This window comes from Hemiscyllium ocellatum, unplaced genomic scaffold, assembly GCF_020745735.1.
Source record: "Hemiscyllium ocellatum isolate sHemOce1 unplaced genomic scaffold, sHemOce1.pat.X.cur. scaffold_910_pat_ctg1, whole genome shotgun sequence".
Taxonomy (NCBI): Eukaryota; Metazoa; Chordata; class Chondrichthyes; order Orectolobiformes; family Hemiscylliidae; genus Hemiscyllium; species Hemiscyllium ocellatum.
In genome coordinates this window covers 7,190-35,080 of record NW_026869303.1, presented here as the reverse complement: position 1 = coordinate 35,080, position 27,891 = coordinate 7,190, and the positions used below count along the sequence as shown (strand labels likewise).

Genomic DNA, 27,891 nt, shown 5'->3' with positions numbered 1-27,891 from the left:
GGGGAGATAGTTATCAGACAGATATCAGAGGTAGTTTCTTTAGTCAGACAGTAGCAAGGGTATGGAATGCTTCGCCAAGTTTAAGTGCATTTAAGTCGTCATTGGACAGGCAAATGGACGTACATGGAAGAGTGTAGGTGGGATGGGCTTCAGATTAGTATGCCGGTGGTGCAACTTTGAGATCCGAAGGGCCTGTACTGCTCTGTAATGTTCAACGTTCTAATTCACTCTGCTTTTGCTACACTCTCAGGCAACACATTCCATACCCTAACCTCTCGATTTACCCAACCTCCCCCACACAAAATCAAGCTACTTTATTGAGACTTGGTGGGTGGCATTAGATTGTCTTCATATGGTCTTAACCTCTTTAATTCGCTTTAATTCTGCTGCGCAATGCTCTGACAATCAGACACGTTTTAGTGACCACTCAAGTTCAGAAGAGGCTGAACGGTGAGAACAAGGACAGGATCGCAGGGATCCAGAGATGGAAAGCTGACGGATGTCTGTGATTTTGCTCTTCAACAAATCTGAGAGCTCTGTCTTCCTGTGTTCAATCAACGTTTTATATTTCTTACGTTTTGTCATTCATGGATTTAATCTGGATGATTACCTACCTATTCCATATGACTTCAGTGCAGTTGGTTTCATGCTGCAAAACCTAAGTTGTTGCACAAACACATTGTTGTTTAGGTATGCAGCAAATTTCAGAAATGCAGTAAAATAACTGAATCCATGAATTCCTTACATTATGAACAAATACAACACCTCAGTGTAGCCCACAGGAGGATGCCATTGTTTCCAGACTATGAAATTAGTATTTTTAATTCATTTGTGGGATGTCAGTATCACTGGCTGGGCCCAGCATTTATTACCCATCACTAGCTGCTTTTTGAGAACGTAGCACTGAGCTGCCTTCTTGAATTGCTGTAGCCCATGGACTGTACATAGACCCACAACGTTGTTAGGGAGGGAATTCCAGGATTTTGATGCAGCAACACAAAAGACGACGTAATATATTTCCAAGTCAAGAGGGTGAGAGGGTTGGAAGGAAACTTGCAATGGGTGGTGCTCCCACGTATCTGCTGCACCTGCACTTCTAGATGGAAATGGTTGTGGGTTTGGAAGGTGCTGACTGAAGAACTTGGGTGAGTCTCTGCAGTGCATCATGCAGATGGTACACTACTGCTATTGATAGTCGGTGTTGGAAGGAATGAATGTTTGTGGATGTGGTGTCAATCAAACAGGCTGGTGTCAAGCTTCGAGTGTTTGTTGTAGCTGCACTAATCCAGGCAAGTGCAGGATATTTCATCACATCCCGACACAGAATCCTTATACCAGTGCAAGGAGAGAGTTTAACTTGGAAACCTGTGGATTCTCCATCATGGACAATTCCTTTGGATTGTGCTTAAGAAATGGAATTTCCTGCTAAATAATTCCTCTCAGCTTGGAACCCTCCGTAAGTCTCCTTTAAAATCAAATTCTTCTGAGTGTTCTGATAAAATTAAATAGAATAGTTAATCAGAAAATGTTTCACTATTAAATACATGGTCTCACTTCTCAGTAACATAACATCAGATCCAATGCTTATGTCACAAACAGTTATATCAACTGTTTCAACTTAGGAAATTGTGGCAGCCAATTACATGAAATTATCGTCACCTACTTCCCGAATATATGAGTGTCTGGGCTCTCTATTTTTCAGCATCAAACTTCCCAATTCCAATGAGCTGTTACTCCAATGTAGTCTTATCGGAAATTTCCTGTCATGTGGTGAAGAGTGAAAATAGCGCAACAATACTCCCTTGTGTTGAAAGTGATATGCCCTCTGCTGGCAGCCCCACACCACTGCACATGGGTGTTGGAGGGTGAAAACTCTCAAGGATTCAGTCAGAGATGGAGAGAGGGAGAGCATCAGGTCACAGCACCATCCAAACAATCAGCACAAACAATAAAGAAATACACTCAGAGACAAACACGGAGACATACACACAAGGCTGGTATACAGAGGGTTACAATTGGGCTTGAGGTCCCTTGTTGTGGAACATGCATATATGGAGAAATGTTGTGCTCCCTCTGCAATGTGGAAATGATTTGTCTTTGCACAATATTCCTGACATTAAAAAGAGTGCACCAGACCTGAAAGGTTAACTATTGAGTTTTCTTCACAAATGCTGCCAGACTTGCTGAGCTTTTCCAGCACCTTCTCTTTTTGCTTCTGATTTATAACATCGGCAATACTTTCAGTTTTTATTTTGCAATGTCAGAGAACACAGACTTTGATATTTTCTCCCAAACAAAATCTGCTGTTTGCGAATTGATGTGGAATGTCCAGTGGAGGGTGGCATTTTATCATTTTAAACTCAAGGTGGATAGACAGAGAAAAAGTGAGGACAAACAGGATTCAGTCCCAAGACAACAGAGACAGCATTGCACAGAGATACTGATATGGAGATACACACAGATGAAGAAGAGACAGCGAGAAAGGGAGAGTGTGAGAAAAAGACAGACAGGGAGAAATGACACAAAGAGAAAGAGTGAGAGGATGGAGAAACAGGGTCAGAGAGAGAAGGACAGACAAAGAGAAGGAGAGAGAGAAAGACAGATAGAGACGGAGAGAGAGAGAACGATCGACAGGGTGGGAGAAAGGACAAGAGACTGGGAGAAAGAAGGACAGAAATTGAGAGAGACAACGTAAACTCCAACAGACACAAAAAGGAGTTAAGACATGGTCAGATTGAAGGGATAATACTCACTATTCCATTGTTCCCAGCTCTCTCGATAGTTTCTCACACGCATTCTCACCTCAGGTTTGCTTCTGCCTGGAAATGTATCAGCATGTCTCCATATTTGTCATAGAGTCATATTTGTACAGCACAGGAACAGACCCTTTGATCTAACTCGCCCATGGCGACCAGATATCCTAAATTAATCTTGTCCTATTGGCCAGCACTTGGCCTATGTCCCTCCGAATCTATCCTGTTCGTATTCCCATCCAGATGCCTTTTAAATGTCATTTGTATCTGCCTCCATCATTCCCTCTGGTAGCTTGTTCAATACACACACCATCCTCTGCATGACAGAGCTGCCCCTTCAGTTCCTTATAAATCTTTTTCATTTCAACTTGAGCCTGTGTCTGAGTTTGAACTACCCTGCCTTGGGGAAAACAAGTTTGTTATTCATCGTGTCCTTAGAAAATCACTCATGATTTTCTAAACCATTATGAAGTCATCCATCAGCCTCCGATGCTCCAGGGAAAATTACCCCAGCCTATTCAGCCTCCTCCCTACACCGCAAACATTCCAAACCTCGTAATACCCTTGTAAATCTTTCAGAAACCTTTCATTTTTCACAACATCCGTTCCTATAGCAGGGAGATGAGAATTGCATGCAATGGACGAATCAATTTCATATACAGCCACAAAATAACCTCCCAACTCCTTATATCGCCAAAATATCTGGCCCCAAATTTTCACTCCCCTCCCAAAATTTATGCCCTATCTCAAAATATTTTGCACTCCCAAATATTTGCCTCACTATGTATGCCCCCCACCCCCATCCCGTGAATGGTTTACTACCACAAATATTGTGCTGAGCCTGATTCCCTGCGGCCAGAGGTAAAGGAGACTGTGTGCACTGACTGCTTTAAGGCACAGCAAGATCCCAATGCCAGAATTACAGAAGCTTCACCTCACAATGGGTGTCCTTTGGGCTCCTTATTAAATGTCCTGGTCCTGTCCATTTCCCCAGGATTTGCCACAGTATGGCCCCATTGAGTATTCTTCCTGTGGAGACCACGTCTCGGCCCTGTCTCACACTCTGTGTCCTGTGCTCTCCTCTTCCAATTGTCTCTCTCCCTCTTACAACAGCCCCTCCCTCTCGCCTCCCTCCTCACCCTCCCCCAAATGTCACCATCGAGCAGCACTCCACTCAGTTTCTTCAGCCCTATCCCTGCTGACCACTCTCTCCCTCAGGAACTCAGGGGCATGGTAACTGCCCCCTCTCACCTTCCCCTCGAAGACTCACCACCCCTCAGTCTCTGCACCACATCCTCCAGCTAACTCACCATTTGACTGACCAAATTAATTCAAATCAAGATCCCCGTCTGCAGTCATCCTGAGCACACTCTCAAAGAGAATGTTACTTCGTACCCCTTCTTCTCCACCGCCCCAGTTTGGATAACAATGTGTGTAAAACCTGGGTGAGATTGGAGGGAAAGGTGGATCCCACTGAATCAAGGTAAAATGGATGGCTGGAAAATGGAAAGCCTTCAAAAATGAGATAACAAGGTTCCAGAGACAGTATACGGCGTTTCGGGCATAAGCCCTTCATCAGGAAGCACGAAACGTCGAATTTCCTGTTCCTTGGATGCTGCCTGACCTGCTGCGCTTTTCCAGCAACACATTTTCAGCTCTGATCTCCAGCATCTGCAGACCTCACTTTCTCCTCCAGAGACAGTATATTCCTGTTTGAGTGAAAGGAAAAGCTAGTAGACGTAGGGAATGCTGGATGATGAGAGAAATTGATGTTTTGGTTAAGAAAAAGAAGGAAACATATGTGAGGGATAGACAGGAGAAATCAGGTGAATCTTTAGAAGAGTAGAAAGGCAGTAGGAGTATACTTAAGAAGGAAATCAGGAGGACAAAAAGGGGACATGAGATAGCTTTGGCAAATAGTGCCAAGGATAATCCAAAGGGTTCTTATAAACACATTAAGGGCAAAAGAGTAAATGGGGAGAGAATATGGCCCCTCAAAGATCAGCAAAGCAGCCTATGTGTGGAACCGCAGGAGATGGCGGAAGATATTAGACATGTATTTTGCATCAGTTTTTACTGTGGAGAATGGCATGGAAGATACAGAATGTAAGGAAATAGATGGTGACATCTTGAAAATTGCCCACATTAAAGAGGAGGAGGTGCTGGATGTCTTGAAATGTATAAAATTGGTAAATCCCAGGACCTGATCAGGTGTATCGTAGAACTCTGTGAAAAGCTAGGGACGCGATTGCTGGGCCCCTTGCTGAGTGAGGTACCACAAGACTGGAGGTTGGCTAACGCGGTGCCACTGTTTTAGCAAGGTGGTAAGGAAAAGCCAGGGAACTATAGACCTGTGTGACTGACATCAGTGCTGGGCAAGTTGTTGTCCTGAGGGAAAGGACTTACATGCATTTGGAAAGGCAAGGACTGATTAGGGATAGTCGGCATGGCTTTGTGCATAGGAAATCATGTCTCATGAACTCGATAGAGTTTATTGAAGTAACAAAGAGGATTGATGAGGACAGAGTGATGGACATGATCTATATGTACTTCTGTAAGGCGCTCAACAGGCTCCCCATGGGAAGCTGATGAGCAAGGTTAGATCTCATGTAATACAGTGAGAACTAATCATTTGGATACAGAACTGGCTCGAACGTAGAATAAAGAGGTTGTTGGTGGAGGTTTGCTTTTCAGACTGGAGACCTGTGACTAGTGGAATGTCACATGGGTCGGTACTGGGTCCACTACTTTTTGTCATTTTTTATAAATGATTTGTATGTAAACATAGGAGGGGGGACAGTTAGTAAGTTTGCAAATGAAACAAAAATTGGAGGTGTAATGGACAGTGAAGAAGGTAAACTCAGAGTACAACGGGATCATGTTCAAATGGGCCAATGGGTTGAGTGCTGGGAAAAGGAGTTTAATTTACATAAATGTGAGGTGCTGCATTTTGGAAAAGCAAATCATAGCAAGATTTATACACTTAATGGTAAGGACCTAGGGAGTGTTGCTCAATAAAGAGACCTTGGAGTGCAGGTTCATAGTTCCTTGAAAGTAAAGTTGCAGTGAGATAGGATAGTGAAGAATGCTTTCCTTTTTTTAGTTAGTATTGAGTATAGGAATTGGGAGGTTATGTTACAGCTGTACAGGACATTGATTAGGCCATTTTTCGAATATCATCTGCAATTCTGGTCTCCTTCCTGTCGGAAGGATGTTGTGAAACTTGAAAGGGTTCAGAAAAGATGGACAAGGATTTAGCCATGGTTGGAGAGTTTGAGCTAGCGGGAGAGGCTGAACAGACAGGTGATGTTTTCTCTGAAGCATCATAGACTGAAAGGTGACCTTACAGAAGTTTATGAAGTCATGAGGGGCATGGATAGGATAAATAGAGAAAGTTTTCTATCTGGGGTTGGGGAGTCCAGAACGAGCGAGCATAGGTTTAGAGTGAGAGCGGAAAAGATAGAAAAGGGACCTAAGGGGCAACTTTTTCACGCATACGATTACACGTGTATGGAATGAGCTGCCAGAGAACGTAGTCAAAGCTGGTACATTTAAAATGCATCTAAATGGGTATATGAATAGGAAGGGTTTAGTGGGATATGGGCCAGTACTCTCAAATGGGACTAGATGAGGTTTGGATATTTGGATGGCATGGATGAATTGGACCAAAGGGTCTGTTTCCATGCTGTACATCTCAATGACTCTATAACTGTATAGTACCCTGTGTCACTGAGTCCAAGATTTCCCAATGCTGCCTCCCCAGTCACTGGGACAGAGCAGAGGGCTCATGGAGGAAAAAAAAGTGAAGGCGGCATGGTGGCTCAGTGGTTATCACAGCTGCCTCACATTATGTGAGACCCAGGTTAGATTCTAGCCTCAGGCGACTTTCTGTGTGGAGTTTGCATATTCTCCCTGTGTCTGCATGGCTTTCCTCCTACAATCCAAAGATGGGCAGGTCAGGTGAGTTGGCCATGCTAAATTACCCATAAGGTTTGTTGCATTAGTTAGAGGGAAATGGGTTTGGGTGGGTTACTCTCCGGGGTTGGTGATGACTTGTTGGGCCAAAGGGTCTATTGCCACAATGTAGAGAATGGAATCTAATCTAAAATGCAAGGAGAAAACGATGGAAGGACAGAGAAAGGGAGGGAGTGAGAGAAAGGTAGACGGAGATCGCGAGATAGAGAGTGAAATCCTTCGGGACGAAACAGAATGTCAGCAGGTATGGGAAGAAAGTGGGGATAGAGGGATGGAAAACGCAGGAAAAGAAAGAAAGTAGGGAAGATGGAGAGAAATCCCAGGGACAGGCATAGGATAGGAACAGACAGATATTTGCAAAAAACAGAGAGGTAGAGCTGAGAGAGTGGGTGTGCCACTGCAATGCAGATAAAATGGTCGACAGACAAGAACAGTAAGATCCTACAGAGCTGAGACAAAGATGCAGAGAGATGAACAAAGATATTGATTTTGGAAATATTGAACAATTAAGCATTCCTTTAAAAAAAATGGTGAGGTGACAACCAAGCAGAGAAATGTAAGAAGGGAATTCGCAGGGCAATGTGAACAGGATGGAGGTGTGCAGAATATGGAGAGGTAGATTGAAGGAAAGACGTGGGAGAGACAGCTGGGAACGTGGAAGTAAAGATAGAGGGAATCAGTGAAATCTGTGGGGTTAGACTATGCAGCAGCCCCTTTGCTATCTTTTTGCCCCTTTAACTCACCCTTTCCATAGCTTGTCCCTTATGGTATAAATCCCAGAGACAGCCTGAACCCCACAACTGATTTCTCCTTGTGTTAATGAAGGACAAGGAGACAGCTCTTGTCTGACAATTCCTCATAGCAGAATAATTTGATTCTCTCTATCACTGTATTGTCAGAGTTTCAGGTCCCAATTCAAACATTGAATCAGTCATGATCCTATTCAATGGTAGAGCAGGCTCGAGACGCTGATTGGCTGCTTCTATTCCTATTTTGGATGGTCGTATGTCCTCAATGTAATCTTCCAGCTCTTGGCTATGATGAGACAGGACTGATCTGAAGAGTGATCCATCGTCTGAGAGTTTCAGAGTGAATCAGCCTTTCCGGATTAGACTTCCAGGCTCTGTGTGAGAAGTGAAATCCGCTTGATTCTCCCTTTAGTCTCTCACTGCAAGGTGGAGCAGGCCAGTCACAGGGAAACAAATAGTGGGCCCAATGTGCTCTCTCCACCAGCACAGTTTGGGAAGGACACATGGAGAGACTATTTCCTTCACTGGCTTCCCGTGGCCTCCCTTCTGGCTCGAGCAGGCCTAATGGCCTTGCTCATGGTTCCTATTGAATTGAAGTGAAGACTGGCTATAATTGTGTTGTACAGGGTGTGCCCCCTGAAGTGAGGTTGGTCAGCTCAGTTGGATGGAGAGTTAGTTTGCAATGGAGAGTGATGCCAACAGTGTGGGTTCAATTCCCACAACCAGCTGGGGTTACCATTGTGGGAGATTAAAGATGTAGTTTCTGCAAGAGGGGGAGGGGGTGTTGGCGGGGAGATGGAGGGGAAGGGGAACACTACTCAAACAGTCGCAGGATTCTTGCAGCATACTTAAGGCTAAGATTTTAACGAATATAGAGGTTTTTGCTTACAAAATAGTTTTAAACTAAGAAATAACTTTAAAGTGTTATAGTTGACCACAAAAGAAACAGTAGGGGCATTTCACAATACAGCTTATAGTTTGATAAGAGAAACTGCATAAAAGAACCAAGCTGTAACAAACAAGGAACAAAGAATGTAGACATACAAGGACAGCAGGATGGCCAGATAAGAAAATAACGAGAGAGGAAAAAAACAAGTGGGGTAATCGGCTAATGATAGGATGGGAAGAGGGAGGCGTGATTCCGCAACTTGCAAACTCAATAAGAATGCTTACATGCTTTGCTTTCGTGTGCATTTTTTGCTTTATTGCAGAGGCGTCCGGTACTTGCAAGGCCGTAATAAATTGTTCTTGTTTCCAAGGCTTTGTCTCAGGCTGATGTGTGAGTGAGTTCTGTTTCTCACACCATGAAGGATTCTCCTTCTCAACTTCTCCCCTCCCCTGGGGCACGCTGACCCTCGGATCCATCAGCCACGGTATGAAATGGTGTTAGACCAAACAGGTGAACGGTTACATTGAGGGGACTGAGTGTGAAAGGTTCTTGTCCCAATGGAACAGGGATCGTCATAAGATGGAACAGCAGAAGGAAGTGATTCACTCCCAAAGTCTGCTCCACCTTTCACTCAGACCATGGTTGATCTGATCATTCTCAACCCAACTTTCCTTTCCCCATCCCCATACCCCGCTGTCCTCCCCCCACCCCATTACTGAATAAAATCCCTGTCCTTCACGTTGGAAGATCACATTCCCAGTTCTCCAAGAGGACACTTATTCTGAACACTTATTATTCACAAAAATAAATGTCCAGGGAGATTTTCCAAAACAGTGAAATCTTTTGATTGTCTGCACAATAAGTTAAATAAGAAGGGTTGTTTTACCTACCTGCTGTTAGTTGTGTCGAAGGGTGAACGGATGGGAACCGTTATCTCTGCTTTAATCCCACAGGAGCTCCAGGGATTCACCTCCAGGGGGCGGCACCCAAGCGGGACCGCAATCCCTATTGGCCGGTACCATGACATTGACAGGGCCCTTACCCAATCGGAGGCAGCGGTGGAGTCGATTCCCGCCCTTCAGGTTTTCCAAGCGCGGCCGTTTAACCGACACTGCGCGAGGGTGGGTCTTGCGCATGCGTAACATTTCAAACCGGGACCCGCGTGACGGCCGTTGGTTAGTCTTCCCTGGGATTTCGGCTGGACTGGACGCAGAGAGCTTGTTTAAAACAAAAATCCGTCCCGTGACGGTATTAAAATCAAAAACACTGTTAATGTTCGGATATAGACTGTGGGGGAGGGAACACCAACCAGCTTATGTTCCCCGGGCAGGGACGGACGGACTGATGGAGGCAGGGAGGGCAGAAATGCCCCACAGACACACAATCAGAACTTAGTGGAAAAGCCCAGCGGATCTGGCGGAGTTCACGTTTTAGGTGGAGAGATTCTTCCTCAGAAGTGGAGGTGGTTACTGCAGATGCTGAGGGTTAGAGTGGTGCCGAGGAGCGTGGGACATTCTGATGAAGGCCTTTTGTCCGAAATGTTTATTTTCATGCCAGGCGGACGCTGTCTGAGCTGCTGTTGCGTTTCCAGCACCAACTCTGATCCTTCCTCAAAGGTACCTTTGGCCCAACCCCTCTGTGCTGATCGGACTCCGGATTGGCCGGAACCACGGCGATTGACAGGTTACTTGACCATTCGGATCCCGAGATAGTGCTAACCCCCGCCCTGAGGGATCCTGCGCAGGCTCGAGGCGCTGCTGTTGATCTGAGTCTGCGCGGAGGCGGGGCGTCTGGCTTCCAGGAAGTGCACACGCGTGGTGTTTAAACCCGGAACTGGGAATGTCTTCTGCGTGGTTTCGGCTGAGCGGACTGAGTATTATCATCCTTCCAATGAGGGTGAGAAAACATCTTTGATATTAGTTAACAAATTAACTGTGTACACATTGGGTAGGAGATCACACAATTCCCGGCGAGGGGAGGAGCTCGATGAAATCAATAGTCATAATTGTACAGCTCAGAAACAGACCCTTGGTCCGGCTCGTCCATGTCAACCAGATATCCTATATTAATCTAGTCCAATTTGCCAGCGCTTCGTCCATATTCATCTAAACCCGTATTCATTTTTTCCATTTTTAAATGTTGTAATGATAGCCACCTCCTCTGGCAGCTTATTCCACATATGCATCACCTTCTGCGTGAAAAAGCTTCCCCTCAATCCCTTTTAAATCTTTCCCATTTGTCCTTAAACCGCTATCTTCTAGTTTTGGACTCCTCCACCCTCAGACCCTGTCTATTTAACCTATTTATGTTCCTCATGACTTTATTAAACTTCTAAAAAGTCATCCTCAGCCTCAGGCGCTCAAGGGAAAACAGGTCCAGCCTATTCAGATTCTTCCCCATAGCTCAAACCCTCCAACCCTAGCAAAATCCTTCTAAATCTCTTCTGAACACTTTCAAGTCTGAAAGAATAAGAACAAAGTCACACTGCACACAAATAGGCTATTTGGTTAATCCTCGGGTAAAAAATGAGGTCTGCAGATGCTGGTTAATCCATCTATCCCGTCCGGATTTCCTAAACTGAACTAGATGAACTAGCTGAAGTATCCCTCTGAACCTTTTCCTTTCGGGTGACATGGTGGCTCAATGGTTAGCATTGCCTCACAGCACCAGGGTCCCAGATTTGATTCTACCTTTGACCGACTGTGTGGAGTTCGTATATTGTCCCCCTGTCTGTGTGGGTTTCCGCTTGGGGCTCCAGTTTCCTCCCACAGTCCAAAAATGTGCAAGTTAGGTAAATTGGCCATGCTAAGTAACCCATAGTATTCAGGGGCCTATAGGTATGGTAGCCATGAGATATGCAAGTTTACAGGAATTGGGTAGGGGATGTGGCTGGGTGGATCAGTGTCAACTCGTTGAGCCGAATGGCCTGGTCCCACAATGAAGAGATCCAATCCAATTACTTGTCCAGTTTATGTTGCAATCAGATGTAACAGGACACCAGAACTGGATCTGATGCATCGTAGGATTTTGCATGAAGTGAGAGGAGAAATTATGGGGGCACTAGCCAGAAGATTACACTCTTCCCTGCAATCTGATGAGTACCAGGAGATTGTAGGATTGTTAGCATGGCAATCTTTTATTTTTCTAAAAAGAGTTGTAAAGTTAATCCTGTCTTGTCTGTTTAATTCCAGAGAAACCTCTGGCAACAATTATTTGGGATAAAGCTTGTAGTCAGGCTGATAAAGGCGGGTTGGTTAGGAAAAATCATGGTGAAATTGTGCAGAACTAACTTGCTGATGTTTTTTGATGAAGTAACAAAGTGCTGATGAGGGCAATCTACATGAATTTCGTGAAGGTACCACGCAACAGACTTGAGGAAGGTTGTCATTCATGGTACAACAGGGAGGGGCAACATGGATACAACATTAACTATGTGATGGGAAAGAGAGAGAGTGACGGCTAATGGATATTTTTTGAGTTCGAGGAAAGTTTGGGATAGAGCTCGCAGGATGTCAATGTTGGGAACAGCATGTTCCGGGGAGGAGGAAGAGCAAGGCTATGTAAGGGATCCTTGGATAACAAGGGAGAGTGTGAATTTAGTCCAAGGGTGAAAAAGAAGCATATGGAAGGTTTTAGAAAGCTAAAATTGGGTCACACCTGTGATGAATATAAAAAAGCAGAAAGAATCCAAGCAGGGAATTAAGAGAGCAAGAAGATGCTGTGAAATGATTTCAGCAATTGGGGTTAAAGAGTATCGCAAGAGTATTCTACACATTTATTAATAAGAGGATAACTGGGGAGAAGGTAGGACCACTCCAGGATAAAGGAGGGAGCATTCATTGGTATTCTCCAGGAGAAGGATATGGTGGATAGTGAGATTAATGCGGAGAATGCAAACATGCTAAGGCATACTGAGACCAAGAAAGAAGTGTTCGATCTCTTGATGAGCATTAAGGTGAAGGAGTCTCCAGAGCCTGATGGTTTCTACCTCAGAGGAAAGAGAGCAGATTGCTCAGGCCTTGATGAGCTTTGCATCCTTGCTAGCCATTGGACAGCTCCTGGAAGACTGGCAAGTAGCAAATGTTGTTTTTCTGTTCAAGAAGGGAGACAGGGATAATCCAAGAAACTATAGACCAGTGAGTTTCTGATCAGTGGTTGGGAAGCTGTTCAAGAGAATACTTAGAATGTATGTGCTTTTGGAAAAGCGTGGCCTAATTAGGGACAATCAGTATGGTTTTGTGTGTAGGTCATGTCTTACTCACTTGGTTGAACTTTTTGAGTAGGTGACAAAGGTAATTGATGTGGATAGAGCAGTGGATGTTGTTTACATGCTTTTTAATAAGGCTTTTTTAACAAGGTCCCTCATGGTAGGTTCATCTAGTAGATTAAGATGCATGGGATCCACTATGACTTGGTTGCTTGGATTCAGAGTTGGCTGGCCCGTCGAAGGCAGAGGGTAGTAGTGGAATAGTATTTTTGTGGCCAGAGGTCCACGACCTGTGGTGATCTGCACAAATCTGTACTGAGAATTGTACTGTTTATGATACATATGAATGATTTGTATGAAAATGTAGTTGGGTGGGTTCGTAACTTTGCAGTTAACAAAAACATTGTTGGAATTGTGGATAGTGCAGAAGATTGTCAAAGGCTACAATGGAACATAGATCAGTAGAAAATGTAGGCAGAGAAATGGCAGGTGGAGTTTAATCTGGGTAATTGTGTGGTGCTGATCTTTGGGAGATCAATTGTTAATGAAAAGCATGCAGTTAATGCCAGGACATTGAGTACACTGATGTACAGAGTTGAAGTCCATAGTTCCCTGTAGGTGGCCATGCAGGTGGGTATGGTGGTAAGAAGACATATGACATGCTTCCGTTGTTGGTTAGGGAATTGAAACAAGACTCGGGATGTATGTTGCAGCTTCATAAGATCTTGGTTAAGTCACAGTTAATGTTGCATTTGGCTTTAGAGTGGGTGCAGTAGAGGTTTACCAGGATGCTGCCTGAATTAGAGGGTATGAGCTCTCAGGAGATGCTTGAAACACTTGGATTGTTTTCTGTGGAGTGCTGGAGGCTGAGGGGTGACTTGAGAGAAGTCTGCAGCCCGATCTGCTGTGCTTTTCCGCACTGCACTCTCAACTACAAAAGTTAGTTGTTTGGATAGGCTTGACAGTAATAATCTTTATTCCAGAATTGAAATGTCTAATACAGAGAGGCATGCATGTAATGTGAGGGGAAAGTTCAAAGAAGATGTGGGGAAAAAGGTTTTTAGAGAGTGGTAGGCGTTTGTAACATGCTGCCAGGGATGGTGTTAGAGGCAGATACAATGGGAGCGTTTGAGATTATAAGATAAGCACATGAATTTGCCAGGACTGGTCAGATATGGAGCAAAGGTAGGCAGAAGGGATTAGTTTAATTTGGTGTCATGTCTGATACAGCACAGTTGGCCTAAGGCCCCATTGCTGTACTGTATTGTTCTATGGTCCGATGGTGAGAGACTCTGTGCAAATTTCCATTAAATGCCTAGTGCAATTTAATGTCTGTCACTTCAAAGCAGCTACTAAAGTAGCACTATTGCAGCACAGTGGTACTGCCTCTCTCTCAAAACAGAAAGGAACACAGTTAATGGTAGGGCCTTGGGGATTACAGTTGAAGAGGTAGACCTTGAGGTTCCTTGAAAGTGGTAGACTGGCTAGTGAGGAAAGCATTTGGCACGCTTGCCTTCATTATTCAGAATATTGAGTACAGGAGTTGGGACATCATGTTACAGCTGTACAAGACAATGGTAAGGGCACATGTGGAGTACTGGGTACAATTGTGTTTGCCTGCTTTATGGCGGATATTATTAAATTGGAAGTGTGTAAAAATAATTACGAGGATGTCACAGAGATTAGAAGGTTTAAGTTATAAGGTGAAAATGGATAGGCTGAAATGTTGGAGGCTCAGGGGTGACCTTTATGGAGGTTTACCAAATCATGAGGGGCATATCCAAAGTCTTTTCTCTCGCTTAGGGGATCGAAAGATATTAGTTCAAGTTGAGAGGGGAAAGATTTCAAAGAGACCTGATGATATATACATGAAAACAGACCCCTCGGTTCAACTCGTCCTTCCTCACTCTCCTATCGAGCTGTGACTCCACTTTCAAGGAACTATGAACCTGCACTCCAAGGTCTCTTTGTTAAGCAACACTTACCATTAAGTGTTATTAAGACCCATCCTGATTTGCTTTTCCAAAATGCAGCACCTCACATTTATCTAAATTAAACTCCACCCCTTGGCCCAATGGCCCATACTCTATGGTAACCATCTTTGCTGTTCACTGCCCCTCCAATTTTGGTGGTGTTTGCAAAGTTAAGAACCATACCTCCCATGTTCATATCCAAGTCACTTGTATAAATGATGACAAACAGTGGATCCAGCACTGATCCTTGTGGCTCGCCTGGTCACAGGCTTCCAGTCTGACAATCAATTCTCCATCTCCGCCCTTTGTCTTCTACCTTCAAGCTATTTGTGTATCCAAATAATTCTCCTTCTATTCAGTGTGATCTATCCTTGCTAACCAGTCCACCATGAGGACCTTTGTCGAACATCTTACTGACGTCCAAAGATCATGTACATTACTCTGCCCTCATCAATGCTCTGTGATTCTTCAACAAAACTCAATCAACTTAGTCAGACTGTATTTTGCACGCACAAAGCCAAGTTAACGATCCCTAATCAGTCCTTCTTTTCCAAATACAATACATCCAAATACTCAGGATTCCCCCCCCACCCCCCCAACAACTTGTCCACGACTCATGACAGGCTCACTGGTCTATTCTAGAGCTAACTGTAGTTGCACTGACGTGGAGGAAAGTTGAATAGGTAATCTTAATATTTTCAAAAACCTTTCAATTTTTTTTATTTCAGGGCATCATCATTTGAGAAGGTGTAATGCTGCCATGGGTGAAGGTTTGAGTAAGAGAGAAAATTAGATATTTTCAACAATAATGGGAATAGACACAAGGTATTTTCTGAGTGAAAAATGTTTTCTCCTCTCGAAAAAGGCTGCTGAACTTAAGCAAAAAGTTGACATAGCACGAGGCAATTGGCTAGGTACTAAGCAGGATGAGTGAAGGAAGTGGCCATTTAGAATAAGCTTGTCTATCAATTGGCCCAATGACTGGAATAAATGTAGACTTCTGTCCCAGCTGTAGAGACACTTCCCTCTGCACCAATAGACCCAAGAACAACATTGCTTATTTATCATTCTGTCCATTTCCAAGATGTTCTCAATAGCCTCTATTAGTCATTCATTCCAAATACAGATGAATGATTCTGAAAGGAGTTGCTCTTTCACTCGGGCCATTTTTTACCCGTGAGCCCAGTAGCAACAGCAACTGTGGGAGAGAAAAGGTCTCAGGCTGGAAAAGCATCAGGCCTATATGAACCTCCCTTCTTTAGGTCAGGCTGGGATTTGGACGTGAGGTGCAGCAGTGCTTGAGGCTGCGGAGCAATGAGAGGTGAGTGAGGGCCAGGAGGCCACCTGGGTAGGTGAAGGCAAGAAGCTGAGATTTGGCGAGCAGGGGGAGGCTGCGAGGTAGTGAGTGGTTGAGTATGACTGTCCATGTACAGCCATCTGAAGGAGAGCTGTTGATGTGGTGCTGTGGTTTTTCTGTGTCACTGGAGAGAAGGAGGGCATCTCAATAGGGTTAGAGATTGGATGCATATAGAAACATAGGAATAGGAGTGTGTGCTGTGGGTGAGAGGAAAGATTAGGAGCCGGAGTAAGCGATTGAGAACTGGTAACTCCTTTTCAGTTAACTTCTTACATTTGTGGCAAATCAACTGTTTAGTTATGATACATAGAGAGGAAAAATGTATGATCTGTGTCAGTTGAGAGTGGTTTACTGATCTCTGAGAATAAACAGGCATATGGTGTGGATGTGTTGCTTGTGGCAACAGTCTTCTGTTCAAGTGTTGGGTCCCTCTTCCTCTTGGTGTTTCTCCATCTTCTTGGTGAGGACTGTTCCTGTCGCCAAGCACTAATTTGACTGAGCAACAGTGAAATGACAGCAAATTCCTTCCAAGCTTTCATGGTGGATGACTTGGAAGGAATCTTGCAGATGGTTCCGTGCATTTGATGCCCTTGTCCTTCACGATGACAGAGGTTAGAGGTTTAGAAGGTACTGTCTAAGGAGCCTAGATGAGTTATTGCAGTGTTTCTTGTCAATGGTGAAGGTACTGCCATTCAGTGTTGGTTGTGAAGGGAGTGAATTTTGAAGGTGGTGGATGGCGTGAAACATGTGATATTGGTTTGACCTGTCACATGTCAAACTTTTTCAGTGTTGCTCATCCAGGCAAGTTCCATAACATTCGTGACTTGTGCCTTGTGGATGGTGGATGCTTTCTACATCTAATCTGTCTATCTCTTTAAGAACATTATAACATAGTTGATTCTTCTAATCTTCAGAGAAAACATGCCCAGTCTCCTCAATCGCTAATTTATAGGACAGTCCCACCAACCCAGCAATCAGTTTAGAGAACATCCCTATACTCCTTCTTAGGTAAATAGGCAGGAGGACCAGAAGTGTACACAGTACTCCAGGTGAGATCTCACCTGTACAAAGGAAACCAACAGCTAACGCAAAATTTGCCTTCTGAATTGTTTTGTGCACTGTCATGCTAACGTTCAGTACCTTGTGAACTGTACCTTGTGAACAGTATCTTGGTCCTTCTAGACCTCAATATTTTCAAACTTTTACCATTTTAAGAAATGGTCTGCATTATCAGGCCTCCAACCTTGTACTTACTCACATTCTCTTCCATCTCCCATGCTCTTCTTTATTCACTCGGCCTATTTAAGTCTACCTGAAGCCTCTTGGCACTTTCCTCAATATTTGCAATCTCACGAAATTTTATGTCATCTGCAAACTTGGAAATATTACAATCAGTCCCCAGAACAGGGCCCCAATCACTGATCCTTCTGGTCACACCTTGGCAACCTGAGAATGACTCTTTCAATATGAACTTATTAAATAGTGGCACGGCTTGAAGAACCAATTGGCTTCTTGCTTGTATTTGCTATGGCATTGTCAGGACCATGTGTCGATTTACAATGAGATAACTGGAGTATGGGGTGGGTGGTTTTAATTAAAGATCCAAGGGAAAGTAGCACCAACATTGAACTCTTCATGTTGAGTTCAGAGTGAAATCAGCTGATTATTGAAACAGTTCTTGATCCTTGTCCACTTTCAAATTTTTTTCCTTAATCGATTCAGTTGCTGCTCACAGGTTTATTGAAGGTGAAAATAAAATCTGCACCAATTTATTCAATAGTAATTGCCAAAGTCATGAAATGGTATTTGGAAATTGTTGTAATGATAATATAGCTAACATTGAGAACTGCTATCTCTTTGTTCTAGGTGAAGGTATTCAGCAGAAACACAAGGAAATACTCCAGGTACAAACTGAAAAGCTGTGTGATCACTATCCGAAGAAACAAGTTTCCAGCTGGTTGATCGATATGCTGAGTTAATGCTAATCGCTAATGTACGAAATTGGACATTTAGAGAAGATGAACATCTGGTAAGAGGCTGAGTCCGTGAAGAGTGTAGAGAGAAACATCCCTGGAGAGAACTGGACAAAACACAAACTGATCAGTTGTCCAAGAGCAGGTTTTTTTTTCTCCCCAGAGAACTTCCACAGCTGGGAGTGTGGTAGCAGTGATTGGGGACCCAGGGACTGGAAAAACAACAATGGTAGAAAAGACTGATTGGGCCACTGGGAAAATATACCCAGAATTTTTATCTGTTTTCCGTTTTAAATTTCGGGATTTGTATGCTATTCACTCAGGAATGCTGGAGCAGTATCCTTATTTTGGGAATGATATGGGAGAGGTCTGGAAGAACCCAGAGGGATTGCTCTTTATATTTGATGGTTTGTAAGAAATCAAATACAGTATCGATTTTTCTGATGGTCTTAAAAGTAGACCCTCAGTTCATGTGCACTGATTCTGAATGCTGGTGTGACAGTGTCTGACATTGTGTACACTCTAATCCAGCATAAGCTGCTCCCGGGATGTTCAGTGCTCGTGGCCAGCTGTCCCATTTAATGGAAATAGCTGAGATCATGTCTGGGCTGAAATCCTGCGATTTGTTGGTGATGAGCGGAATGAATATTTCAACAGGCTTTTTGAAGATCAGATGATGGCAGCCGCTGTTTTCAAACAAGTGAAGGGGAACAAGATCCTATGTACCATGGTCTACAACGTTTTGTACTACTGGATCCTCGATCTGTTACTGAGTCCCTTTTTCACATAACAAGACAGGAAGCTGCAGCAACTTCCCAAGATTATCACCCAACTATATTTTTACTATAGTTACAACGTTGTGAAAAACCATGGCTGAGAGATTGAAGACCCCTGTGTTGTGTAACTGAAGCTTGGTGAGATGGCTTTCACAGGATTCTGAAGAGGAAGGTTGTGTTCAGGAATGTAATTCTTGTCTGTTTTCCTAATGGAACTATTGGAGAGAGATGATTCTGTGCACTGGGTGGTTAACACATTCCCACACCTCGCCAGCCAAGAGTTTGTCGCTGCCTTTGCCCCAGATCCCAGGGACATTTGAAGCTCTGCAGTGAAGCCCATAGCAAGGAAAACGAGCTTGATGGATTGAGGCTGGCTCCTGGTGGATAGTGGAATGTCAGTGAATTCTATGACACAATTAACCACCTCAACGTGCAAGACAATTCTGAAGGATTCCAATATCTGGCTCCTGAATGCCAAGTATTGAGTTAATGCTATGCTGGTTCTTAAATCCTTTCTGAATCTTCTCTAGTAAAGTAGTATCCTTCCTGTAGCCAGAACTGCCAGATGGGAGGGTTGTGTTGTCTCATTTTAACAGAGATTGGAATTAAAGAAGGAACAGAAATAGAGCAAATTTTCCAGTCGTGATCATTAATATCTTGGACAGTATTTCCGATAAGGGATTTAGAGTGAACTGAGGGGGATTGAGAGATTTTACAGGTGACGGTACATTTGTATAGATCTCTAGGTCTCTTCTCGAAACACTACCCAGGGCTCCACCATTAACTGATTAAATCCTGCCCTTGTTTACTGTACAAAAATGCAATAAACTCCATCTGCCACTCCTCAGCCTGTTTTCCCAATTGATCATGATCCCTTTGTAGTCTCAGATAACTTCGTTCACTATTGAGCATACTAACAAAGAGAGTGGTGTAAGGAAGGGGCTGAGCACTATTTCTGAAGCACTAGCATGGGCAGTAGTATCAACAGGACAAGGATATGCGATGGGGTGGGGAGCATGATAGGCATCGGAGTCTGTGAGCTTATACATGCAATTGACAAGGAGGCAATTGTCTGAAATGAGACAGGAGAAAGGTACCATAGAAGGTCCATTGAAAAAAGGGCATTTGTGGAAACTGAAAATAGGTCAATGAATTTGCTCCATATCCAGCTGATTGAAGGGGATGGCGTAAAGACAGTAATGAAAGTACTGGCTGGAGCAAGGTAGCTGAGTAAGACCGGAACAAAAACAAATACACACAGGCAGCCAGACCAATGCGTCCTACACCAACACCAAGTGGGGATGCTCCAGTGTTTATACCCAGCACCCTCACAAACACCCCTTACAACAGCACATGAGCAGTGATTTTTTTTTTCATTTCTGGATCAGAACTGTTATTTAACAGTTGACTGTGTCAATGAGCTGAAATGAATCAAGTCCAAATAGGGCACTGGGACCCACAAGAGGTGGTTGAAGGAAGCTGAAAGGGAAAGGGATTGATGGGTCCTTCTCAGGGAAGATCGCAAGCTCTGATAATTTTATCCTGCTCCTTTTAACTGAGCTTTATACCAGTTAGAGAAAGGTCAACATGGACAAGAATGTGAGTGAACTTTAACACAAACACACAAAACTTACTCTCAGTCTGACTGCACCCCTTCATCAGTCTTGACAAGCCCTTGAACTGACTATCTCCTGACCCAAACTGACTAGTTTTGACTAACCTCAGGAACCTGCCACCCTCTGCATCCACCACCCTCTTAACCTGCCACTGTAGCCACTTACCTCACCCACATGCCCACCTTGCCCTTTTGTGAACTCACTCACAAGATGTGAGCATTTAGCATCCATCCCTAGCTGCCCTGAGGAGATTAGTAGTGTTCTGCATTTTCGAACTGTTGCAGTCCATTCACTCATTTGCTGATTCACTTGTTCATTCAGGCAGACACTCAGACACACGTGCCAAAATGAGTTTTGTCTTCTGCTTCCCTTGAACCTACAGCGTATCAACAAAGATGTCCAAGGGATGCTAGACGTCTCACTTCTGGAGAAGCCAGGCTTAAACGACACTCCTAGAAATACCAAATAACATCCAGGAATGGAAACGTTTGAGCAGTTGGCACTCCATTGATTATTGCTTTGCAGAAAATCCAAGTATTTAATAAATGACAAAAGAGGTAATTTGCAAAATAAGCAAAGGTGAAGTGTGGTAAAAACATCTTCACTGAGCTAGCAGCCCTATTTGGTGTATGAACTATGTTGTCTGGGAATATGGTGAAGGCAGGTTCAATCGAGGCATTCAACAAGGCATTTGATGATCATTTGGCTAGAAATGATGTGCAATGATATGGGGGGAGAAAAGGAGGCTATTAACACTAGTAATGATGCTCATAGAGAAGGCAGTGCAGGCACAATGGGCCAAATGGTCTCTTCCTGCACTTCTGTGATTCTGCGTGATATCAGATTTCAACACAGCATAAAACCAGTGATAGTGAATTGACAGCCAGTCCACTTTGTTCTTGTTTCTCTGTTCCATTGGCTTGGGAACTTGAAATTTCATTGAAAGTGAAATTGGGTGAGGTATATCTCCAGTGATGGGTCTTGAGTCAAATATCATTGTTACTTGCCATTTATTAATTACAGTAGAACCTTCCAATTTGTCCTGGTAAATTGTATTTTTACATCAAAGAAGATTTTATTTGACTTTTTCTTGTTTCCTGTAATATTCAAGACACAAACTTTGCATATGTTTTGGTTTGACTGTATATGTTTCTCGCTACCTTTGTTTAGTCTCCAGAGTAATGACCCAGAAGATTCAGAAATAAAATTACATCTGTGGTTGAGAGGAAACCGAACTGCAGAATACAGGGACTGGAGTAAGTAACAGAATGTGAGATGTTTATAATGGCTAGATGTCTGACAATGTACACTTAATAAAATGTGTGCAAGTTTAAGCATATCAGGAATGACATTAATAGCAAACAGTGGAAGTGAATTTGGAAAAAAGTGGAGAGGTAAATTAGATGGCATCATATTTGCCAGCTTTTCCAGGCCCACCCAGTAATCAAACTCTGAATTGATTGAACCTAAACCGGCTGTGCATGGTACAGAAGAATTGGGCAATCTCCTGTATTCTGTGTCTGTACTAGTGAAAGGACTGTGTGAGACTGAGGAATACAAACTGTAAAATGCACACACTGCAGGAGGTACCAGACTTTGTGGCATTGTGTTTGACATTGTCAGACAATGTACTGTATCAGCAACGATTAAAAAGCACTGCATTTCTAAATATCAACAATACTTTATTCACAGTACTCAGTGAGAATGATAAATTTGGTACATTGCAATTAATAAAAATGGTATAGTATTGGTATTGTTAAATAAGGTGCACTTTTGTTAGAATTGATAATCGTACAAATATACTCCAATCAGTAACATTATTCTGTAAAGACTGTACGTAGTTGCAGTATCCTTGTCCATACTGAATTTTATTCATGCTATCTTTCCTGCTTTCCATTATTTCCCTTGTTTGATCCAATTTAGCATTAATGGTGTCCGTGACAGATTCTGGGACCTAGGACCTCATCTCTGCTCTCACGGCACACTGATCAGTGATGGACCTGGCCCAAAGTGATGATAAATTGGGTCATTTCTGTAGCTCTGGGGATTCCAAACTGTAAAATATAGATTCTGAGGTAAGTTCCAGATTGTGTGATTATAAGAAATGAATATCTGGCACAGTGTGATGACAACTGACAGTAATTATTTCATTAACAACAGTGCATTATTTTTAGACCCCGTAATGACTTATTAATTAAGCTGCCCGTTATTTGTGTTAGTGATTGTGTATTTTGAAACAAAGTACTTAACCAGCAGAAGTAGTCATGGCATTAAACACTGTGACAATTCTTATCAGCAAAATTGTCAATAATAATCATTTTGTACATTAATAGTTCTATTACACATTAACAATAATTAGCTTGTTGCTAGTACCAGTGTGTTTAATAAATTCCATAGTACTCATGTCAGTGACCGTAATTAAAATATTTTAAATATTCCACATTAAAGGGACACTGTACATTATTATGGTCAGTGATAGTGTTGTAAAATGTTATACATTGTATGTCATTAAGACATGAGTCCATAAGTAGTAACAGGCCATTCAGCTCCTTTAGCCGCCTTTGACATTCAATAAGATCATGGCTGATTTCCACTTTTCTGCCCTTTCTTCATAATCCTTGATTCCCCGACTGCATCATTGAAGTTTGCATCATACGTAGGGTGTTTAGAAATGCGTTTGACATGCTTGTCTTCGTTGCTTAGCCTTTTGAGTAGAGGGGTTCAGAAGTTGTGCAGAATATTGGTGAGGCCTCTGCTGGAATGATGTGTCTGTGTATGCTAGCCCAGTTATAGGAAGAATATTATTAAGCTGGAGATGGTTCAGAAGAGATTTACTAGGCTTTTGCGTAGTATGGAAGGCTTCAGTTATAAAGAAAGGTTAGAATTTTTTCACTGGATCATAGGAAGTTGAGAAGTGACCTGACAGAATTTCATAAGATAATGAATTAATTTGTAGTTTTTTTTCACCAAGGATGGGGGATTTTGAGACTCGGGTGCATATTTTTCAGGGAGAAGAGATATTTTATGAAGACTTAAGAACAACTTTTTTTCCCACAGAGGGTGGTTCACATGTAGAATGAATTTCCTGAGGAAGTGATGGATGTGGGTACAATTGCAATGTTTAAAAGACATTTGGATGGGTAGATGAATAAGGAATGTTTGGAGGGATGTGGGCCAGGAGCATGCAGATGGGGCTAGTTTAGTCTGGGATTATGTTTGGCATGGACTGGTTGGACTGAAGGGTCTCTTACCATGAGGGATGACTGTGATTCTGCCTCCACAGCTCTTTATGGCATGGAATTCCAAAGACAACCCTCAGAGAGGACATTTCTCCTCATCTCTGCCTTAGAATAAAGAGGTGCTAATTTAAGACTGTCCTATGGTTCTAGACTTTCCCATGAGGGGAAACCTCCTGTCAGTATTTACCCTGTCAGGTCCATTAAGAATCTGGAATGTTTCCATGAGATCACCTCTCATTTTTCTAAATTGCAGTAAATAGTGTCCCAGCCTGTTAAACCTTTTGTTTTTAAGACAATCTCTCCATATTATAGATCATCCAAGTGAATCTTCTCTGAACCGCATCCAATGAAATGAAATCTTTCCTGAAAGGAAGCAAAGCTGCTCACAGTACTCCCAATGTAGTCTCATCAGCATCTTGTGCAGCTGCAGTAAGACTTCCTGACTCCTGTATGTCAACCAACTTGAAATTAGATCAAACATTCCATTAACATTATCCCTGTTTGCTAGCTTTGTGTTTCCTGCGCAAGCTCCCTTCAGTTTTTGTTTTACAGCTTTCTGCAGCTTTTCCCTATTTAAATAATACTGATCTATTGTTTTCCTTCCAAAATGAACATGTTTATTTGTATTGGAGTGCTCATGGCAGATTTCATGTCTGCTTCACTTTAATTTCAATTTTCCATTTCTTTCCTCTCTCTCCATCCCTAAACCCAAGCCTGTCAAATGCTGGCCTCTCAAATTCTGGTGCTCATGATCTTGTTTCTGCTGTCACTACAAATCAGTCACTAACGTTTCTGAAGCTGATCAGTAATAAACTGGAAGGTTCAGGAGTGGAAATGTTGACACCAAACTGAAAAACGCAGGCAATAAGGGGTGGGGGGGGGGAGAGAGAAAGAGAGAGAGAAGTACTGGGCATTCATTCATAACAACTGGGTGGCTACAGTTGTAGATTAATATTTGAGCCACATCATTTGCATCATTGGACCTGTCACTGTAAGAAAGAATGCCATTCAAACGGTGCCAGCTTCCTTACAAAGACCTGCAAAGTTTTATTTGTCTTCCTTCTCGCTGTCAATTTACACGTTTTGCTTTTAAGAAAATAATCCAATGCTGTCTTGAATGCCTGATTTGTATCGACCTCACCATGCCCACAGGCAGAACATTCCAGATTCTAGCCATTTAATGCAGAAAATAATTTCCATATGTTGCCATTGCTTCTTTTACCACTTACCTGAAATAAATACTTTCTGGTTCTCTATTCTTTCGCCAATGGGAATGCTTTTACCCATGTATTCTAAGTTAATGGATGCACTAAGTTCTGAAAATATTTTTGCTGTCTACTTAATTTTAGAATTGGTTACCTTCACTATGCACAGAATAATCAAGAAAATTGAAATATTCCTTTGAATTCAATCTGATGAGATTTAAGGAAAGTATTAATGTAACCTTTGACCTGGCCCTCAGTAATGACATTTCAAAGTTTTCTCCTGTTGGTAATGCAGACATTTTCTGCATTTAATTCAAATATTAACTCACCCTGATTTTAACATTTTTGAGGTTGGAGAACTAAAGCAGTTTGTTCTGTAAGTGGGACTAAGAGCTAAATATAAATCCTAGTACATGTTTCTATATCCTTGTGTACTTGATTGACACCACATCTGCATGTATCCCCAGTCCCTCCATCATCGATGCTCAGTAGCAGCAGTGTGAATTATCTACAAGATTCGCTGGAAAAGTTAATCAAAGATCCTTTGACAGTAGCTCTCAATCCGTGACCACTTCCATCTAGAAGGATAAGTGCAGCAGATACATAGGAGCACCACCCTTGAAAATTCTACTCGAAACCACTCACCATCCTGAGTTGGAAATATCACTGTCAGTGAGTGAAAATCCTGGAATTCCCTCCCTAAGATATTGTGGGTCAACCCACAATGGACAGTTAGACTGCGGCGATTCAAAAAGCTCATCCCCATGTTTTGAAGGTGACAACTGGGAATGAGCAATAAATGCTGGCCCAGCCAGCAATGCCAATTCCCATGACTGAAAACAGAGAAAAGCTCCATTGGGAATTGTGATTTATTGCTCTTGATGTCAGGGAAGGCACTGCTTGAGTTCTGATGGAATGGTCCCAGGCTTCTCATTGTCATCTATGTCAGTCAGGCCTGGGAACATTCCACCTGCTGCTTCTCTTCACTTTACTGGAACAGAATATCCCATATTTTCCAGTTATGTCTGTTTCAGAAATACTGCTGTTAATAAACTTTAGTTCTTGTTCTTTCTTTGTCTCCCCTAGGGTATGTGCTGCTGCCTTCTCAGAGCTTTGTGCTGAGAAACTTGCCCTTGCTTTCAGTACAAACCAGTCACTGATGGAGTTGTCCATCTCATTAAACATCTTCACCAACAATTCTGTCCCCTCATTTTTGCATGGTGTACAAACTGCACAGTCTGCAATGGATCAAGTGAGTGTTTATGAGCTGCTTTAGTATTAAAAATTCAATATAGATTATGTTCAATACACTTCTATATTTATTATTGAGCACTAACCCCAGTCTCTCCATTATTTACACGGTGTTTCCATCTCTTTAGTTTCTGTTTAATCTTCAATATGTTTCAGATTGTGAGGAAATGGAGTTCACTCCAAATGGGAAGTCGCTCCGATCCAGACCGAGAGGGACTGTGTGAATCTTGGAAGTTATAGCATCACTACTGTCGTTATTTGAATATTTTTCGCTGATTCTGCACCCCACCCCACCCTTCCTTCAACCGGCTGTGTTCAAGGTTGAAATTCTATTGACGATTTCCCAGTCTCCACTTGAGCTAAGGTCATCTCTCATTGTGAGGTCAGAGGGCCCAGTCATAGAGTCATTAGACTCAGGGACTCAGCACTCAGTGTGGCTTCTACAGGATATCTTTGCCTCATTGTGACCTGCTGGGGACATACATTGGCATCAAGGAGCCAGAGTTGGACTCTGTCTGGGCTGCAATGGAACAGTGACAGTTACACTCAATATTCGTGTGTCTGTGGGGTAGATTACTCCAGGTTCCTGCTCAGTACCTTACGCAGTAAGGAAGGTTTAGATTACTTACAGTAGTGGAAACAGGCCCTTCGGCCCAACAAGTCCACACCGACCCTCCGAAAAGCAACCCACCCAAACCTATTCCCCAACATTTAACCCTTCACCTAATACTACAGGCAATTTAGCATGGCCAATTCACCTAACCTGCACATTTTTGGACTGTGGGAGGAAATCGGAGCACCCGGAGGAAACCCATGCAGACACTGGGAGAACGTGCAAACTCCACACAGACAGTTCCCTGAGGTGGGAATTGAACCCGGGTCTATGGCGCTATGAGGCAGTAGTGCAAACCACTGTGCCGCCATGTGAATCTGTGTCAGAGTGAAAGGGGACTGTGCCTCTCACTTGAGATGGACTCCCCTTCCAATAACATCCACTCTCTGGATTCACTCAGAGTGACAGCTTTGTTTTGGATATTCCTCGAATTGGACTTCACAATCAAGCAGCTCCAGAGAGAGAGAAAACTAAAGGATAAGCTTGAGCATGGAACATTGAGCACAAAACCTCAGCTTCCTGGGTAACTGCAGGAGTAAATTCTCAGAGTGACAGAACGTTCCTATACTTTGTTAGGATGATCTCCTCACTCTGTTGCATTATGTTGAAGTATTTGCAGTATTGCTTTTTCTTTTGAAGAGAATATTCCATCAGTGATAGTATAGTGTCTGGAAATGGCAGAATCCAAGCATGAATGAGAACCAGATATTAAAACAAAACATTCTGATCACGCATTTTGTCAAAAGATGTGTGGTCTTAATACAGGAACCGGTTGTAAAAGACAACATGCCAGTGACAATCAGACAACCGTGCAGAATAAAAACTAAGAACTGTGGATGCTGTAAATAAGAAACAAAAATAGTAGTTGCTGGAAAAGTGCAGCAAGTCTGGCAGCATCTGTGGAGGGAAATCAGTTCTGACGATGGGTCACTCTACCCGAATCGTTCACACTGATTTCTCTCAACAAATGCTGCCAGACTTGCTGAGCTTTTCCGAAAATATTTAGTTTTGTTTCAGAAGACAATGCAGGCTCACTGAGCCTTCACTGGTGATGGTGTCTCTTACTGGAGCATTGCTTTACTTTCAGGGATTCACAACTTGTTTGATATTTGGTGTCTTAACCTATTTACAGATACAACGGATAACGGGTTGGCTGGCCAGACTAGAATTTTTGTCCAACCCTAATTGCTCAGAGTGTAATTAAGAGTTGCTGTGTATCTGAAGTCACATGCAGATAAGATGAGTTTCCTTCCCTGGGCGTCAATGAAACTGGTGGTTTTATTTTTCCTAAGAAACAATAATAGTTTCATGGTCA

The 27,891-nt window shown here is 42.9% G+C and overlaps 2 long non-coding RNA genes across 4 annotated transcripts; one reads left to right on the top strand and one right to left on the bottom strand.

The window, feature by feature from the left end:
- Positions 1-549: 549 nt before the first annotated feature.
- Positions 550-10,003, bottom strand: LOC132814776 (uncharacterized). Of its 3 annotated transcripts, XR_009644485.1 has the most exons (3): positions 9,257-10,003; positions 2,754-2,819; positions 550-1,492 (listed from the first exon to the last, which is right to left on the bottom strand). It is a non-coding gene; the product is annotated as an uncharacterized LOC132814776 (long non-coding RNA). The 3 variants fall into 3 exon arrangements; XR_009644484.1 differs by lacking the exon at positions 2,754-2,819; XR_009644486.1 differs by lacking the exon at positions 9,257-10,003 and having other exon boundaries at positions 2,754-3,572.
- On the top strand, positions 9,527-27,435 carry LOC132814775 (uncharacterized). The gene is made up of 6 exons (XR_009644483.1): positions 9,527-10,262; positions 17,770-17,932; positions 21,439-21,524; positions 22,192-22,343; positions 25,799-25,964; positions 26,120-27,435. It is a non-coding gene; the product is annotated as an uncharacterized LOC132814775 (long non-coding RNA).
- The last annotated feature ends 456 nt before the right edge of the window (positions 27,436-27,891 follow it).